Source organism: Peromyscus leucopus, chromosome 3 (genome assembly GCF_004664715.2).
Source record: "Peromyscus leucopus breed LL Stock chromosome 3, UCI_PerLeu_2.1, whole genome shotgun sequence".
Taxonomy (NCBI): Eukaryota; Metazoa; Chordata; class Mammalia; order Rodentia; family Cricetidae; genus Peromyscus; species Peromyscus leucopus.
This window is the reverse complement of record NC_051065.1, coordinates 132,298,001-132,317,947: the sequence shown is the minus strand read 5'-3', so window position 1 is coordinate 132,317,947 and position 19,947 is coordinate 132,298,001.

The window sequence follows — 19,947 nt, the reverse complement described above, 5'->3', positions numbered from 1 at the left end:
ATAGAATTGAAGATGGAATAGAATAGAATTTAAGTTACTCATTTTATAAACTTAAGTATTTTATATAATTAATTTTATATGAATTTTTTTAGAGCTTATCTTTCTGTTTTGTATTGTTCTGTTTACATGATCAGCAGAAGAAAAAGGTAAAAACAAAAGGATGGCCTCTCTACACCCCTTCACATTTTCAGTCCTATGTAGAGAGTGGCACATATATATACCTATACGTAGATATATTCCTTTTTTATTGCAGTGAGCCAGTTTTTATTTTATCCTAAAGTAGGTTCAGAATCAAAACCTCAATGTCACATAAGTTAGGGCAGTATTTCACAAGATGAGTTCACCAAGATATAAACATTATATTGACAACTAGACTGTAGGCCAGATGCATGAATGTACTTAGCCACAAAGTTAGGATTTGAGAATTTAAGTGCTCTGTGAAATGTAATGCTTTAAAGATTAATGTTCCGTTACTGTAGAGTTCAGTTCCACATCTTAAGTTGAAATTGCTCATTAAAACACATTTTATATTATTTATGACAGTTTTATTACAGTTTAATCTATGTGCAATAAACTGCATATGGACACAATCAGAAGTTCAACTCATGTCATTTGTGAAGCTGTCTCTCACTTGACAAAGTTCCCCACATCCCTCTATGATCCTCCTTCTTCTTCAGGCCACTTTCTCCTCTGCACAGCAACTTGCTTGTTTTCTGTCACTGGTAATTACCATTTTGTGAAGTTTTATATAAATGACATCACTTTGTGTATTCTTTGTTAGGAGAGAATATACTGTGTTTTCTTTTGCTCTGCCCATTCACCCTTGGATTTCATATATCATGAGCTCATTCCTTCCTATTTTGAGCCTTATTCCACTTTGTAGATATACTGCAGCTCGTTTCCCCATTTCCCTAATTATTATGTGCATTTGAACCAACTCTGGTATTGACCTACTGCAAAGAAAACTGCAGTAAACTCATACAAATTACTTTGTTTCTCTTGAGTAATGACATAGGATTTCGATGACTGAGTTTGCAGTACATGCTTATGTTTCCAAGCACTACTAAGTTGTGTCTCAGAGTAACCAGCTTATTCATTATTGCTTAGGTTATTCATTATCTACCCCCCACCCCAGCAATATCAGCCATTCTAGTCAGTCAGTATGTATGATGCCTCCTTGTGGTTTTACTGTGTAGCTCCCTTGGGATTACCAGTGTTAAGCATCTTTTTCTGTGTCTTTAGACATCGTTCCAGTGGTTACTATAAATTAACTATCACACACCTGGGGTCTTAAGGCAACAGGAAGATTTCTTCACTGGGAATCTTTTGGAGATGAGATGTCTGAAATGGCTTAGCTGATGTCATTATGCCCTGGGCTGTGCAACTCCACAGGCTCTAGGACAGACTCAAAGCACTTGCTTGGTCCAGCATGAATAGCTGCATCCTACATCTTCAGAACCAGAGGTGGGGCATCCATTTTGGCCTACTCACCCTTCTTCACATGATTTTTCTTCTATTCTCAGATATCCCTCTGCCCGACTCTTACATTGAACATGTGACTGCTGTTAAAGCACTCAGGTGACTTGATTCAACCACCCCCAGGTTCTTAATTTAGTCTCAATGATGAGGATGTTATGTGTTTTTGAAACCTTTACTTGGTAGTCCCACTTAGTATGGAATGAAAATATCTTTTGGTTTGCATGTTTGTGAGCTTAAATGATCATGGCATATCAAATGTGGTTGTAAAATCATGGGAAAAAAAAGAGGTGTTCATCAACAAACAACAAAAACAATGGTCCATGTCTTTTTAAAAAGATTTGTTTTTATTTTAATTATGTGTATGAGTGTGTATCTCTGCTTGGGTATGTGCTCACAAATGTAGGTCTCCTTAGAGGTCAGAAGCCTCAGATTCACATGGAGCTGGAGTTACAGGTGGTTGGAGCTGCCTATATGGATGCTGGAACTGAATGTGGGTCCTCTACAAGAGCAGCAAGTGGATGTGGAACCATCTCTCCAAGCCCTTCCATGTAGTTTTCACTAGTTCCCTTTATTTGATTTCCATCAGCCGTTTGTTGCTGTAGTATGTTTCAGTTACTCCCCTGTTAACAGACTTAAGAAAAACAGTTATAAAGCCAAGACTTCTCAGACATTCTGGACAAGACTGACTTTTATTTAATCATAAATTCAAATTTGTAAAGTATTTACACAAACCAAGTTATGTCTTTTCAGCCTCTAGCTTATTTTGGAATTAAAGATTCGCTAACTTGGAAATTTCTTATGTTGTTACTTTTACATGGTTACAAGTAAGTATTTGAAATAGGCAGCCAGAAATGTACATCCAATACAGCTCAATGACCCATTATCAAGGAAGCCTTCTCATAACCTGACACTGATTTGGTTTGTGTGCATACTTTGGAGACCCTCAAGAAACTCAGATCACACATTTTACTTGGCTAAAAACAATGGCGTGTTTGTTCTAACCAACTTTGCTTGAATTTCTTAGCTGCTTTCAGGGCAAATAGTGTGAATCAGTGTGTTGTTAGGGTTGATAGTACGTGATGACTTAACCCTTGAACTGGAGCCCTGTGTCTTTTGGCTGGACTCCAAGTCACTATGAGATACACATAGGGCATACTTTGTCTTTACTGAAGTCATGAAAAGATGGAAATTTCAGGCTCTGTGCTACCTGCTCCAAAATAATAAACTGCCCTGTTACGCTCTCTCTGGAGCCTATAAAGTGTGCCCATGCTTCCTTTAAAACTAAGTTAGGAATGTGCCCTGTCCATGGATGTCTGCATGAATGTATTGATCTGTGTGCTCTTGTTGCCCATCTTTTAGAAGTGGATTTTCAGAGAGAACTGGCAACATTTGCCAAGAGATTTAGGTCTAATTTATGTAGATAATTCTTCCTGCCCCCATTTTGCCCCTCTGAGTGTGGAAAATTAAGTCCACAGTCACTCATGTGTACTCAAAGTCATGTAGTAGAATGACAACCTCAGATCTAGCATAGAGCCTTCCCTTTTTTTAGAAGTTGAAGACTGAACCTGGGCATAGTAAATCTGAAGATTAATGATATTCCTGAAGCACATTTGAAAGATTCTTGGGGCTACTTCTTCAACAAGTGGCCTAGATCAGAGGACTCAGTGTGTGGGAGACAATCTGAGAATGGGATACACAAAGCCCCCATTGTCAGTCACTGCCAAGGAAATAAGGATGCCAATCATTCAAATATTTAACTGGGGTTTTCAATCTAAAGAGCATGGAGCTGTGGCAGGCTTTCTTGGACAACCAGCCCCTATATCATGACACAGAGCCTTATTAATTACGAATGCTCAGCCTTACCTTATGCTTGTCCCACTACCTCTTATAACTTAAATTAACCTATTTATCTTCATCTATGTTTGCCTCAGGGCTTTTTACCTTTCTTTTATTCTCTATGTCCTATTCTGTGTCTTTCTGGCTGGCTGGCTGGCCTCTGGTGTCTCCCTTTCTTTCTTCCTCATTCTTTGCCTCCTGCCCACCCTCCTGAGCCTAGATTTCTCCTCTTACTTATTCTTTCTGCCTTGAGCCCTGCCTATCCCTCTCCTGCCTAGCTATTGGCTATTCAGCTTTTTATTAGACCAATCAGGTGCCTTAAGTAGGCAAGGTAAAACAGCAACATATCTCTACATAATTAAACAAATGCAACATAAACAAATGCAACACATCTTTGCCTAGTTAAGCAAATGCAGCATAAAAAAATGTAACACACCTTTAGTTAAAGTAATATTCCATAACACTGAGCAGTCTGGTTAATGAATATTCCCATAATAGTTACTAAATATTCAGTAGAAAGAAAGTGAGAGAATAAGAGGCATTGTTTATAAAACTTAGAAAATAAAAACAAATATATGGACAATTTTAGTAAAAGAAGAGATAAGCATTTTTCATATACTACTTTGAATCTTCATACACTCTCAACAGCAATTCTAATAGCTGAGGATTTGAAGGCTCTGATGTTAGACTGCAGACACAGCTTAGTGAGTAAGAGCATTTACTGCTCAACAGAGGACCTGTTTGGTTCCCAGCACCTATCTCAAGTGGCTCATAGCTGTCTGTGACTCCAGTTCCAGGGGATCAGACACTCTCTTCTGGCCTCTGTGGGTACTGTACTCATGTGCACATACCACACACAGCAGACACACAAACATCCACATTAAAACAAAACAAAACAAAAATTTAAAGAATTTTTTTAAAAACTGAAGTTCCTTGAATCCTAAGATTAGCTTTTCAGTCACTGGTATTCCTATCGACCTCTGTCTAGATTTATACACTGAGAGAAGGTGTATACACTTAAGAGAAGTCTTAAGCACAACTCAGGTGTTACATCTTTTGGATCATCTTAAAAAGTGGTCTAGAAAACTTAATTTTTAAATGTGTCTGAGTATTAGTCACTAATAATATTTATGCATTTATATATGTGCTTAAAAAGATGCAATATGTTCACTTTTTCTTTTAAGGTTTCCTCTAAAAATATATAGAGAAGTCTGTGAAGCAAATTTTCATGTACCTTAAGGGATCCAGTTATAGGTTGAGGAGAGATGACTCAGTGGGTAAAAGCATTTACTGTGCAAGCATGGGGACCCTGACTCAGATGCCCAGAAACACTTAGAAAGCTGTGGATAGTTGCCTGCACCTGTAACCCCAGTGCTGCTGGGAGGCAGATACAGGAGGACTGCTGGTCACCAGCCAATGGTGACACACAACTATGTGTGGTGGGAGACCCTTTCTCAAGGGAACAAGGCAGAGTGATAGAGCAGGACCCCTAACCTCCTCTGGTAGCCTTCTTCTCAGCTAGCTTCTAGACATACATGGTGCACTCACCTGAACATATGTGCATATACACCACATACACACACACACACACACACACACACACACACACACACACACACACGCATGTGCATATACACACCATATACACACACTGATACACAGGCACACATGAACACACATTACACACCACACACACAACAACACACCACACCACACACACAACAACACAACACACCACACACACATGCAAACACACACCACACCACACACACGTACACCACACACACACACACACACACACACACACACACACACACAAAATGTTCATTAAGATTTGAACAGAGTTGCATATGTCGGAGAAGGAGCTAATGTTAACTAAGCGTGTTTGTTAGTTAGCATTGCAGGAGTACCCCATGCAGCCTCTGAGCTGGGTGTAATGGGAAGCACATCAAAATGGAATCCCAGTCCTGGGTAATGGAGGATCCCGAGTTCCAAGTCTCTCTCAGTGGGCTACATGGGATCTTGTCACAAACAGACATCAAGGTAGGTCCCTTGCTCTGAAAGCAGAGCTGTTCTAGAAATCAAACATGGGAAAGTGCAGTAGCTAGAGTTGAGGGCAATTGAGGAAGTATTCCTGAGGGAGCAACTTGAGCAGGTTTATGGGGGAGGGAAAGCTGCAAGGACAGGCAGCCTTTGGCAATGCAGAGAAGAGAGGAGCCGGTTGATGGGGGAAGTGCAGGCAGGCCTGGGATGCTGCTGTGGAGTCTCTGTGAAGCCCTCCTGTCTGCTCAGGGGGTATTTCGCCTGAACATATTTGAATTTACTTTCTGTGGGCTTTACTTAAAAATTTGATTTTTGCTTCATCAGCGTGTCTAATTACATTTTTTTATGTTTGCTAATTCCTTCTCCTTTCCTAAGTCATATGATGCCTTATAAAGCCTTCTCTCTCCACTGAAAGAAAAACCAGACCAAATTGAATTTAAATAAACCTCTAAATTCAAACTAGCAGAAATCCCTATGACAAAAAAAAAAAACAAAAACAAAAACAAAAAAAACCTGTAAAAAATTATTGAAAGCATCTCAAAACAGTGGTTTTGTAGGTTTTTTTTTTTTCCTGAGAATTTTTATACACCCAAGTGCACAAAAACAATGGGAAAGAACATGACGTAAAATGTGTGAAAGAAATGGCAGGGATCCAGTGGGAAAGATGTGCCCTCCACACTTGGCAGGAGGAGGGCCGGGAACAGCATCTGTAGAGCCCGGGAAGGAGTTGTGTGAGAGAAGGTTCCTGTGTTCTCTGACACCAGGAGTGCCTCTGGCCATCAGCACTGCTGGAAACAGGAAGTCTAGAAGAACTTTGAGATCAGCCCTCAGACTTCGTCCTTAGAGCAACAGAGCAAAGTCGCTGCAGCTGCTGGGAGCGAAAACTAGAGCCTTCTTTTTCTCTAGGGAGAAACTGAAGTTAAAGACAGGGTTTTTTAAATGTAAATAGATAAGGCAAGTCCCGACTGAAGGGCTGGCACTGGGCTCAAAGATCAGGCAGACCATGAGATGGATGGGGTTGCAAGAGTGTGGCCGGCAATGGAGACAGACAGGAGGAAGGAATTTGTTTAACTCAGTATGAAGCAGCAGCTGTTGGCAAGTGTGGTGTGCAGACCAGTCTTACTAGCGTGGGGGAGGCTGAGGCAGGAGGAATGCAAGAGTTGAAGGCTAGCTTGGACTCTACAGCAGACCCTGTCTCAACAATGACAAGAAAAAAACATTAAATGCCAAGAGTGGCAGCAATGGCTTGTGGATGTCAGATCCCAAAGAAACTCAGGACAAATGGCTAACTGTGGTGCCTATTAGTGTAGCAAAGCTCATGCTGGCCTCAGGCTCTCTCAGCATTGCAAGTACTTATTACAGAGTCCTTGCTGCCAGCATCCTGGCTCCTCTCAGCTCTTCTCACCTCAGCCTCTACCCTAAACCTCTCCAGTCCATGGGCTCCCCTTCCCTTCCCCCAGCTTCTGATTCCTATAAAAACCTGGCATTTTGACCAAGCTCTCTCTTGGTCCTTGGCTCCTCTCTCTAGGTCTGCTTTCTCCCTCTCTCTCCTCTCTTCTCTCACTTCCCCCACGACCCATCCTCTCATGGCTTGGTTCAGTCTGGACTCTTCTAGATGCCTCTGACTGAACTCTCCTTCATATCTACAATAAAAACTTTCTCCTCAACCATACCTTGGAGTGGTTGTGTCCACATGCCATTCAGTTGACAAAGACAAACTGGAAACTAACCAGGCAAAGAACAAGGCCAGATTTATACAGCAAGTATTGCTCCTTAGCATCACTGCAAGCAACAAATGCTGTGTATTGTGACTAGGAAGTTCCAGATGCCTCTGCTCCATACGATGTTCAATACTGAGTGCTTAAAACAGGCATGGGGCAAATTTTCGTGATAACTAAAAGTTGGTCATTGGGCTGGCAGTGTGGCTCAGCTGATAGAGTGCTTGTCTAGTATGCATGGGGTTCCGTCCTCAGCACCACATAAAGGCAGCACAGAAGCTCTCTTCTGTACCTAGCACACAGGCATACAATGTTCTCTGATCTCTGCTCATACACCATTGTAGGTGCACCACACACATTATAAATGTAAAAAAATATATATGTCAGAGTCACCTAGACCACCCCCATCGGTGGCTGTTAAACATCTTTCAGCTGCCTACTGCTGGCCTCGGGTCACAGGCTCTGCTGACAGCATTCCGGTCAGAAGGTGGAGGTGTTCACAGTTTGTGGAAACTTCAGTTGTATTCTGCAGTAGTCTGCTGTCAAGATTTTTCCTAAGCAAATGAACGCAGAATCATGAAATGTTGACATTGTTGGATCTCAGTTGTGTCTTAAAGTTTTGAGTCTCCCTGGGACATTATCTGAACCAGGAGCTACCTGTTCTTAATCTCATTGTAAGTGTGCCGAGTCTTTAGAACAGAGAAACGTGAGCCTGTAGCTAAACAGCTGGGAAGGAGCAGGTGCTTGGCAGTTCTGAGGCTGTATTTCCAGACAATCACACACTACCATATGCTAGCAGCAGCAGCTCTTTCGGGTGATGCAGCACTGATTTCATTTCATAAATCTATCATTCATCTATTTTTATTTTCAAAATCATATTTGTAGATGAATGTGAAGACCAGAGGCAAGCTCAGATGCCATCCTCAGGAATCCTGTCCACCTCTCATTGAACTCCCCAGTTAGACTAGGTTGGCTAGCCACTGAGACCCAAGCATCCTTCTGTCTCCACCCTCCCTACCCCCGTGCTGGGACTACTACCTGGTCACACATTTTTACATGGATTCTGGGAATAAATCTTAGGTCCTCCTGCTTGCAAGGCAAGCACTTTCTTAACTGATGTAGCTCCCCAGCCCCCAGCCCTTGAGCTCTTCTTTAATGGGTTTGAAATAAAATGTGGTGTCACCTACTGGGTTATGAACCAAGTGGCAAACTCAGCTGCATCCTCTAATAGAATTTGTATTGATTCTGCAGCATTTTACTGATGGACCAAGACCAAGCTGTGGGGTTTTAGGTCACATTGTGATAGCTAAGAACTTAAAAGTATGACTTCTTTTTATTTTATGAGCAAGCATGAATATAAAAGAATATATCAAAGGGTGGCATCATTGTATGTCAAAAGTTTAAAAATGTGATTCAAGGGTGTGAAATTACAATCTTGCCACTCTTCTTCAAATTTACTGGAATAGATTGAAATAACACAAAAAGAGGATTAAGATAATACTTTTCATTTGTGTATACATATATTTATATTTATGTGGTAAAGCCTCATAATTTTTTGTCACCTTGGATTCCATGTTGGGTATAAACTGGACTTTCTCGGACAGGAAGCTGAGGTTGTCCTCTTAGGTGATGGTTTCTATTCCCACACTTCCTTCCAGTCTTATGCGGTTCAGCCAGGTACAGCTTTCCCCTAGGAACTCCCACCCTTGCCTTGCCACATACACGACTGGCCCTACTGCCTTCATGTTACATCCGAACTGGACAGGCTTCTCAGCTACCAACTGAAACGCCCCACAGAAAACCGCTTAGAAAATTCCCTTCCCTTAACAAAGTTTTGGCCCATGGGTCTGTCCCTCTCCCTGTCTCCCTGTCTGCATTCTCTGACCTCTGTATATGGTTGTCAGGAGTGTTGTGAACCCTCCGAGACCTGTAAGTGATAAAACCTTTATTTCCATCATGTCTCTGCCAATTACTGAAGGATGATTGACATCTTGAAGGTTCTACAGTGAAGTGATTCTGTTTTTTTTTATTTACTTGTTTCTTTTATGAAGTGGTGCTTTTCTATATGTCCCAGGCCTGCCTTGGATTTGCAGCAGTCTCCTGCCTCAGCCTCCAAGTGCTAGGATTATAGGTACATGTTTATTTTAACAATTATATTTAATCAGAGCAGACAGGTTCCCATGTAACCCAGGCTGGCCTCAAACTCCCTATGTAGCTGAGGATGGCCTTGATACTGAATGCCTTTAATGACTGAGCCGTCTCACTGGGCTGGCTCTAACTTTTAAATGTTGTTTGAGAAGAGTGTTCTGTGTCTCCCAGCATCTGCAAGGGGCTGTGAGCTGTAGGTGGACCCTGGGTTTCTGCACTGTTTCTCTGCACTGCCATTCTTGGCCCTGCCTTGCTTGGTCTATCTCTTGTATTGCCTCATTACTCTGACTTCCCCGTGGTGTCCTGCTGTGAAGACATTTTCCTGACTCTGATTTTTCTGTCACCATCTTCAGAGTTGGTCATGCAGACATCAAATGAAGACACCAAACCAGATATGCAGCGACAGTTGCTTTGCTTGGAGATCACTGTTTATTAAATGTGTGCTTCTGAGGTGGGTATTTAAGAACCAAAATATTTCCCCAAATTACAGATTAAGAAACTGATGTATGTAAAAGAAGAGAAGGCCATCTTTGGTTATATAGTAAGTTTGAGGCCAGCTTATGCTACATGAGATTCTTGTCATGAAAAAAAATCCACCTGTAACACACACACACACACACACACACACACACACACACACTACACAGAGCCGCACAAAAAGCATTCTGCCATCAGAAGTCACATTCCCATAAACACAAGTGTTGGCAATAACATCTACTTTGTGCTCTTTCTGTGTCAGGGGTGAGGCTATTAAATATGATAATTTTAATTTTATAGTGAACTTTGTAAATTAAATGGAAGGCAGACAAGATGGGTCATTTGGAAAAAGTGCCTTCTGCACAAGTCTGAGTTCAATCCCTGGAACCCATGGTGGAAGGAGAGAACTGAAAGCTGAAAGTCATCTTCAGACCTCCACACATGCCCTGCAACACCTCCTTTCCCTCTGTCTCCCTCTCTGTCTTTCTCTCTTTTATACACAAATAATAATTATTATAAATAAATACATTTAAATTTAAAAACCAGGTTTTTGAAAAAAAAAGTATTGAGTTTAACAGATTTTATTAAATTTTGTCACAGAACCCAATACTGTAGACATGAGTCACTCTGAAGCCTTAGGAAGGTCAATTATATTATGAGAAAAATCTAAGTCAATTAAAGTCAATACACTAGTTCCCAATAGCTCCAAAATGGAGACACAACTCTGAGCAACGTTTTAGCAGAGGAAGGATGTGTTCTGGCTCACAGTTTGAGGGGATACAGTCCACCATGGTGGGAAAGGCATGGCAGCATGTGGCTCCACACGCTCAGTTATATTTGAGGGTTGGTCTCTAGTTTGATTAGAGGTGGAGATTTTAGGAGATGGGACCTATTGGGAGGCTTTATGTCATTAGGGATAGGCTCTCACAGGAGACTGTGGGACCCTGGCCTCCTCCCCTGTCTCTGTTTTGTGTCTCCATCCTATATCTGGCCAGAATTACAAAGGAAAAGAGAGGGATATAGACACTCAGCAGGAAAGGAGGCTGTTTTTGAAAATGAATTCATGTGCAGAGCCCCTAAGATGTTAGAAAAGAATGCTGATCCTGAAAGAAGATATACACGCATTGTTATTATTACTGTTATAACCCATTGTTACTGGGTACTTGGTCCCCAGAGTGATGTTATTGGGAGGTGGTAGGACCTCAGATGGGGCCTGCTGCAATATCTTTGGGTCACTGGGGGCATGATGTGGAAGGTAGTGTTATGGTGAGGGTTGTTGAAGGAACAGGCCTGTTCTCTCTGCTGCCTTAACTTCACCATTGTCTGTCATTTACTGTAAAATCTTCATCCATTACCTTCAGCTTGTAAAATCATGAGCTTTAGTAACCCCCATCTTCTTTATAAGTGGAACACTAGACATTCTGTTATAGCAATTCAAAGATGTATAGCATAGTATTTAGCATAAAATCAGAGAGATGGGATAGAAAGAATATGATTGTAGGTGTCTAGAATTTTCTGAGACTGGAAAGCCATTAGTGGGCCCTGAGCAGAAGTATGAACAGATTGAGTATGTATGCTATACAAATTACTCTCACTACTTGCTAAAAAAAGTAATATGTGAAGTGGCCATAGTCAAGGATGGAAACTGTTATAATGATTCAGGTGAGGGCTGGTGGTGGCTGGCTGAACTGTTAGTAGTAAATCTGTCAAAAGTGGTTATTTTCTTGATATATATTTGAAGCAGAATTGCTAAGATTTGTCAAGGCACTTGATATGCCATAGAAAAGAAAGAAACTTCATAATAAAGGTCTTGGAGAGATCAGGAATGCAAGGAACATATCAGGAATCCCCAAGATGACCCCAGCTTGGATTACAAGAAATAATGGAGAGGGTGCCTGAACTGAACTGGCCCCAGTGATCAGACCGATGAATACTCTGTCATCACAGAGCTTTTCTTCAAAGGCTTATAGAAGCAGATGCAGAGATCCACAACCAAACACCAGGCAGAGCTCCAGAAGTCCAGTCAAAGAGATAAAAGAGGGATTCTATGAGCAAGTGCATCAGGATCATGATGAGGAAACCTGCAGAGACGACCAAACCAAACTAGTGGGAACTTACGAAAGTTGTTGGATCAATGGCTGTGGAGCCTACATGGGATTTGACTAGGCCCTCTGTGTAGTAGGTAGCTATTCCAGCTTGGTTCTGAAAGTTCCAACCCTCATTGAGACTCTGGCAACTGTCACGCCTATGAGGCGGGGCCAAGGGAGGCGTCTGGAGACCCGAGACCTGAATGGGCAAGTGCTCTCTCTGTTGCTGGACCCTGGACGGTGGAGGTTGACTGAGCAGAGCTCCAGAGAACACCGCTGGATTGCGATACACCTTCCCCAGACCCCCGCAACCTATCTATTCCTTCATTTGTAAGTCATCCACTAAATAAATCTTCCTTTTAACTATGTGGAGTGGCCTTTATAATTTTCCCCAATACCTCTGCATATTGAGACAGTTGTGTAGCTTGATCTGCTTGGGGGCACCCCTGGAGATAGGATTAGAATCCATCCCTGGTGCATGAGCAGGCTTTTTAGAGCCCACTACTTATGATGGGACACCTTGTGCAGGCTTGAGGCGGGGGGGAAGGGCTTAGACTTGCTTCTGCTAGATGTGCCTCCCCATGGGAGGCCCTTGCCTTCTTGTGTGTGGGGGAGTGGGAGGTAGGTTGGGAGGTAGGTTGGGAGGGGAGGATGGGAGGGCGGGAGGAGGGAAGAGGGAGATCTTTGATTGGTGTGTAAAATGAATGAAAAAAATTTCTTAATTAAAAAAAAGAGAGAGACAAGACAAGGGTCCCACAGAACTCCTTGGCCTGAGCAATTGGGAAGATGGAATTACCAGTTACTGAGATGGGGAGGACTGGAGAAGGAGGATTTGGAGATTAGGAGTTCCATTTTGAGACACAACGTAAGTGGCTGGCTCTGGAGGGCTAGAGCTCAAGAAAGTGTCCCATCAGCTTAGGGCTGGTATGGGAAGATCCAAGGCTGAATGAACTCTTTGGAGGAGGTCCTGATGCTAGATAAGAGGAGGTCAAAGACTAAGCTAGTGTGGAATTGTAGATAAGAGCAGAGAGAATGCACACACAAGTTGGAGAAAAAGCAGGAGACATTGGTATCTGAAGGCCAAATGACAGAGATAGTTTAGGAAAGGTGAAACCTTAGTTACAAATGCTGCTTAAAGACCCCAGCATACCAGAATAGAGAACTCAGCAAAACATGTAGCAATAGGGGATTACTCTTGATGTCAAGGAGAGCTGTTTCAACAAACAGGGCCAGAAGACCTGAGAAGATTATGTTAAACTGAGAATATGGGAAGAGGAATTAAAGTAAAAATAAATACTTAGTGCTGCACTTTGTTGATGACTAGAGAGGGCTGAGCATTGGGAAGGAATGATGACATATTCTGATGGCCTAAAACTCCTTTTAGAAACAAGTTCTCTTAACACCCAGGTTGGTCCTGAACTTCAGATCTCTCCCATTTTAGACTCCAAAGCTCTGGACTTATGGGTGTGTACCACTTTGCTCAGCAGGATGCTGTGGGATGTTAGTACTGGTGGGTTTAGGGGAAAGATACAGTGAAGGCACCTTCAGACACCCATACCTGTGTAGCAAGTAGGTCTATGGTGGAGGAATCAGCCATCATTTGAGAATATTACATGGGAATCTGTACTCAGGGATAAATTGTTTTTCATTAGAGTAACTTCACTACCATGTTGGGAGATGCAGAGTATTTTCCTAGAGACTACACTTTAATCTTAGGAGGCTGATGACTGGGTTTAGAAAGTAGAGACTGGTAGGAGACTATAGGCAAGGTTAGATGAGAAAGCCATAAGAGACTGAGAGCCCATCAATGGGCCATAACCTCAACCAAGGGCTCCTAAAACCCAGTGGAATTAAACATAACAGTTTTGAAGCAAACATAAAGGGCAGGGATATCAGAAAAGAGCAGCAGACAGTGCCAAACACTAGACTTCTTTGCACATAATAGTCACCATGTGTCTGCTGGAAAAAAAATAGAGGAACAAATATGCCATTCCAGATGTTAAAAGGCAGAATAAGACTTTATCTCAAATTGTATAGAATTATATGGTAGTCTATAAGTGATGGTTAGTACCAACTAGAAAAACATGATGATGGGTTTCTGGACATCAGAGACTGCTGACAAAGGTCTTCTGAAGAGACCAAGTGGTACAAGAGATTGTGGCTGGCTTTCTCCTCGGCACAGTGGCATCAAATGAGCTGATGTTAAATCTAATAATTCTTGAAATATCAGGTAATTGTCTCTGCTTTGTGGGGTTCAGTGGCTGGGACTGATAGTCAGATGTCCATTTAGGAATGATCTTAGAAAGGTAGTAAGCTATACACTTTCCATGTTATTATAGGGTCCTTCTTCTAAGGGGGATTTTGTTAATGACCTCTGTGATGGCTAGTTTTTATTGCCAGTTTGACAGATCTGGAATCAACAAAAACTCAAGCCACTGGTCATCCCTGTCAGGGACTTCCTCGACTTGGTTATTTGAATCAAGACACCCACCCTATATGTAGGCAGTCCCTTCTGGTGGCAGTCCAGATACAAGAACATGGAAAGGGAAACTTTCTTTCTGCCTGCTTGCCCTTACTCTCATTGACATGTTCATTTATTCTGTTGCTGAAGCATTCCTTTGTAGATACTAGAGTCAGCTTCTGTGGGTTCCAATCTAGACTGAATATAGTAGCTCCCAGGAATCCTCTAGGCCTTTGGTGCCAGATTAGGGCTGCTGAGACATCCAGCCTCATAGACCAAGCAACTACTGGATCCTCAGACTCTCCTGCATGATATGGTCATTGTTGGGCTATCCAGACCACACCATGAAAGCCAGTTTAATAAATCCCCTTTAATATATAATCATTCTATCATTTCTGTTCCTCTAGAGCAGTGCTTCTCCATCTTTCCAATGCTGTGACCCTTTAATATGGTTTCTCATGTTGTGACCCCCAACCATAAAATTGTTTCTTTACTACTTCATAACTATTTTTTCTATTGTTATGAATCATGATGTAAATATCTAATAAGCAAGATATTTGATGTGCGCCACCTGTGGGGTCAAAAGAACCACTGTTCGAGAGAACCCTGACTAAAACAAGTTGTAAAACTGAAAAGTCCTCTCAGCTGTCTTAACCGAGCAAAGGCTTTTGACATCTTACTCACGCTCTTGCTCTTCTCTTGTTGTCCCTCCACTCTTCCTGAGTAGAACATTTGCTGCTGCCCAAGGCTTTTTCTCATAAGGACACCATGATCACAGGCATCTACACATGTCCCCGTGGGTCACACTGCCTTAACTTCTTCTCAGCTCAGCTTCTGGTCTTGCTGGTCAACATGCAAATTGTGGCCTGTTGCTTTATTAATCTCTTCAACGTGGTTGAATAAGACTTTATCCCAAATTGTATGAAATTATATGGCAATTTAGAAATTACAGTTAGGATCAACTAGAAAAAATGATGATGGGTTTCTGGAGGGTCCTAAACATTGTCCCCATCTGTGTTAATAAGCCTCACTCTATGACTGCCTATGCAAGTGTCGTCCCTCCTGACAGAGGAGAGCCATCTCTGAACTGACTAATACTCCTGCCCTTCATATAGTATGCATATGACAGCCTTAGTGAATGTGTGATCCTCTGGTCCCTCTCATGGACCATAGTCCTCTGCTGGGACTTCATCCTTACATGATAGATTCATTGAATGATTTCATTTCTCTCAGCTTCTTTTACTTTCTTCTCTCTGCCAAGGTACTTCAAGCATTTCTAATTTGTTGGGGGATTACTATTGCTTCATTAAGACTTCTGAGGCTCCAGAAGTGATTTTTGTCCCCATTCACAACTGTACTGTTTAAACTAGTGGTAGTCAGGCTAATGAGACAGAATCATTTTATAATCTCTAGCATCCTGGGAGACCAGCACTGGATTCACTTGTATGGTCTCTCTGTAGTCTAGGTTAGCCTTGAACTTTGGTAATCCACCTACATTCATCTCCCAAATTCTGTGATTATAGGTGTAGGTCACCATACCAGGTCTGTGATCTCCATATGAATACCATGGCACAGACCCCCCCAACCACTACAAAATAATAATAACCTTACCCACACTGATGAATGTCATATCTTTCAAAATTGTATTAGTTGCTTATAGCATGGATTATAATGGTAATATCTGGATTCTTTAAGCAAAAATTTTATAAGAGCAATAGCTTTATAAAACACCAAAATATAAAAATTTTGAGAGTTTTGAGAGAAACATCTTATTTTTTTAGTGACCTACAAAAACTAGGCAGCATGCATATATAGAATTTCCATGTACCAATGTCCTAAAACTCATTTTTAGCAGTAAAATGCAAAGGACTTATATGACAAGGTAGAATACTAAAGTCTTAGAGGCCACATAAAATACTGTACTTTATGAAGAGCTTGAAATAAGGTTGAAGGTCAATAAGTCAGAAGAGTCCACAAAAATGCACATGGTCAACCAAATGTGTAGGTTGTTTATATTTATTAAATAACCTTTAGCCATAAACCTATAGATTAAAGGTTGTATTTTATATACTGTTGCTTTAACCTTTCAACAATGCCAGGATAGAATTTTCAAAGGTTGAAAAACATGGCTTTCTTCTGGAGGAAAGTCACACTAAGGGTTTATTGAACACAATGAGCAAACAAGGATGGTGAAGCTTTTTCAAAGAAAGTATAAGGGAACTGAAATACAGTGACTGATATAACAAGGTTGTAAAATGACACACAAAAGTGAAAATTGTCTCCTGAGGCAAAAAGAGGAAAGAGATGGAGGGGAAAAGGAGGGAGGGAGAAAAGCAATCCAGTTTTAAATGTTTTTAAAACTTCCCTTTCATTTAATTATCTATTTATCTGTGGTGCTGGGTATACATGTACATAGCACATGTGTGGATATCAAATGACAAGTTCCAAGAGACAGTTGTCAACTTACACCATATGGGTTCCAGAGATGAGTTGTAGGTTCTCAGGCTTGGTGGCAAAGTGTCATATCATTGGTCTCCAATCTTGAGAGTTAGAACAAAATTCATTAGCACGGCTATTAATGTGAGTGTTAGTCCTGTGGCCACAACATCCCAAGAGATCTGCAGAACAGGCTCCTGACCATAAGTAGTAATTCCCCACCAAGATGGATACTCAGATCACTCATGGAGAGGATTAGGCAAGGCTCACTGTGAGGCCAAGTAAATCCTGCAGATGATTCTAAGCAAAGCAAGAATTTTGTCATGCTGTTTTGTCCAATTACAGATAAGAAGTCACATAGCCTTCTAGTGATGTACTTCACAACTGCATTTACATTTTTATTAATCATTTTAGAATTTCATGCAATGTATATTGATCACACCCAGTTACTCTTTCCTCCAAGATTAGTCCTCCTTCCTCACTTGTGTCCACTTTTTTTTTTTTAAACCTATTGGGTCCAATCTGTGCTACCTATATCCTCTTGGGTATGTGGATATGAACTAGAGTGTGGCTAACTTAGCAGTGTCCACACTACAGAAGAAAACTGAATCTCCTTCCATAATAGCTCCTTAGCTTGGGACATGACTTTGTACCCACCTGCCCTCCCCACGCTGGAATTTGGTCTGGCAGAATTTTGTGTGCAGGCTTTATGTATACTGTCACAATCACTGTTCGTTCATATGTTCAACTGTTCTGTTGTGACCCAAAGACACTGTTTCCTTGTAGTCATCCACTGACTCTGGCCCTTACAGTCTTTTACACGACTCTTGGGATATAGAGGTCCCATTCAAGCTATTCTGAGTATTCTACAGCTTCCTATTCTTTACACCTTGACAAGTTGTGGGTCTCTTTGTTAATTGCCATCTACCACAGAAGGACACCTCTCATGAATGTTGAGGAAATCACTAATCTGTAGGTATAGCAATAAACCAGTAGGAGTTGCTAAATTCTGTGTCTACTTAGCAGTATAAGAGTAGTAGGTTATCCTCTAGAGAAGCAGTTCTCAACCTGTGAGTGGTAACCCCTTTGGAGGGTTGAATGACACAGGGGGGTCACCTAAGACCAGCAGATATTTACATTTTGTAACAGTAGCAAAATTATACTTATGATGTGGCAACAAAAATAATTTTATGAATGGGGGTCACCACAACATAAAGAACTGTACTAAAGGGTTGTTTATAGCATTAGAAAGGTTGAGAACCACTACTCTAGGGCCTACTACCTACCCAGTCTCATATTCTTGGCCCTGATAACAATGATAGATATGGGTTTCATCTTAAAGAGTTGGATCCTAAACCGTAAGTAGTTGGCTACTCCTATGACATTTATGGCACTGTTGCACCATTGTAAGAGTGACAATTATTTTTCTCCCCCAGTATTGTGTAGCACAAGATTGCTTTGGCTTCAAATCATTCTTATTTTGTCTTGTATTCCTTGGGTAGGTGAGGAGCAGGGAAGGGTATTGGTTTCCTTGAGCTTCCTGCCAATTTGCACACAGCCATTAATTTTAATTTTTGTACTTATGCTTCCCTAATCTTCTGAGTATCTTCTCAGATAACATTGATCTTCTATACTACTTATGTGGCTAGGATCATGTACTCCATTGATGTAACTGACCATTTATCTTGGACAGTTACATTCCAGATCTAAATGACACACCCTTTTTTTCTTAAAAAAAAATAGTAAATAATATTTATTCTTAAATACAACAGGACTATCTTTTACATGCCCTTGGTTACACACTAATTTGTACACTTTTGAAACAGATTTATTTTGAACCTGAAAAATAACTCAGTGCTGCATAGTTATTCAGTGTTCCTTTTGATCTTAGATGACAGCACACTTTCATGAGTTTGTCTGCTTCTGGAATTCAGCAGCAACAACAACAGCAACAACAGCAACAACAACAACAACAGCAACAACAACCACCCCTACTCAGTCCTCTGATGTCATTCTCACCATCCTCTAAACAACACCCTCACTTCCACTGCCCGAGCTGATGAATTCAGTTCCCCAGGGAAGAATTGTTAAGAACACTTGTTCCGGCCCGGGTGGAGCTCCAGGAGTCCAATTGGTGAGAAAGAAGAGGGTTTGTATGAGCGAGAATTGTTGAGACCAAGGTTGGATAAAGCACAGGGACAAATATCCAAACAAAAGGAAACACATGAACTATGAACCAATAGCTGAGGAGCCCCTAACTGGATCAGGCCCTCTGAATAGGTGAGACAGTTGATTGGTTTGATCTGCTTGGGAGGCATCCAGACAGTGGGACTGGGTCCTGTACTCATTGCATGAGCTGGCAGTTTGGAACCTGGGGCTTATACAGGGACAATTGGCTCAGCCTGGGAGGAGGGGACTGGACCTGGCTGGACTGAATCTACCAGGTTGAACTCAATCCTCAGGGGAGTCTTTGCCCTGGAGGAGATGGGAATGGGGGGTGGGCTGGGGGGAAGGTGAGGGGGGCGGGGGTGGGGGAGAACAAGGGAATTCGTGGCTGATATATAAAATTAAATTTAATAAATAAATTTAAAAAAAGATACTTGTTCCTTGTTACTTCAGGAGCCTCTCAGACTATTTTACTTTCTTGAAAACCAGATTCCTGGCCTGTGACAGAATCCTCTGATAAGCACAAAAGGACATCCTCAACCACCCATTGAGATAAGTGAGAAGTTGGAGTCAATTTCCTCCAGTAACCAACAGTGCTCCAGTGGAGTGATGTTCATTAAGGCCCATGTGTAACTTTGCTGTGGGGACTTACAAAAAAGCAGCTCAGCTTCCTGACCTTTGGATCCACAAACCCTACAGAATTAGTTCAATGGTTCTTTCAATGTGTACAGGAAATGTCTTGGAACAGTGTTTATCTCTCAAGGTTTTGTTGTACTTTTCTCTGCTTTTCCCACTGAATAATTGGTAAACTTCTGTCCAGGTATAGAGCTCTCTTTCCTTACATGTAAATCTAAAATTCAGTCTCACTAATTACTTATGCTTTCTCTCTCTTTTCAATATTTCTGTGAAAGGGCTTTGGTTGGTTCCCTGATAACTTTGAAAAGTTGGAAGGTTACTGTGAGATACGAATTGTCATCCTGCTTGTACATTAACAAATCAGACTGTCATGGTTTCATGGATCCTGGCAAAAGACCCAAGATTCTTAAGTCAGAGACAAAGGGCTATTTATTACAGTAAAGCAAGCGGTGTGACCTTC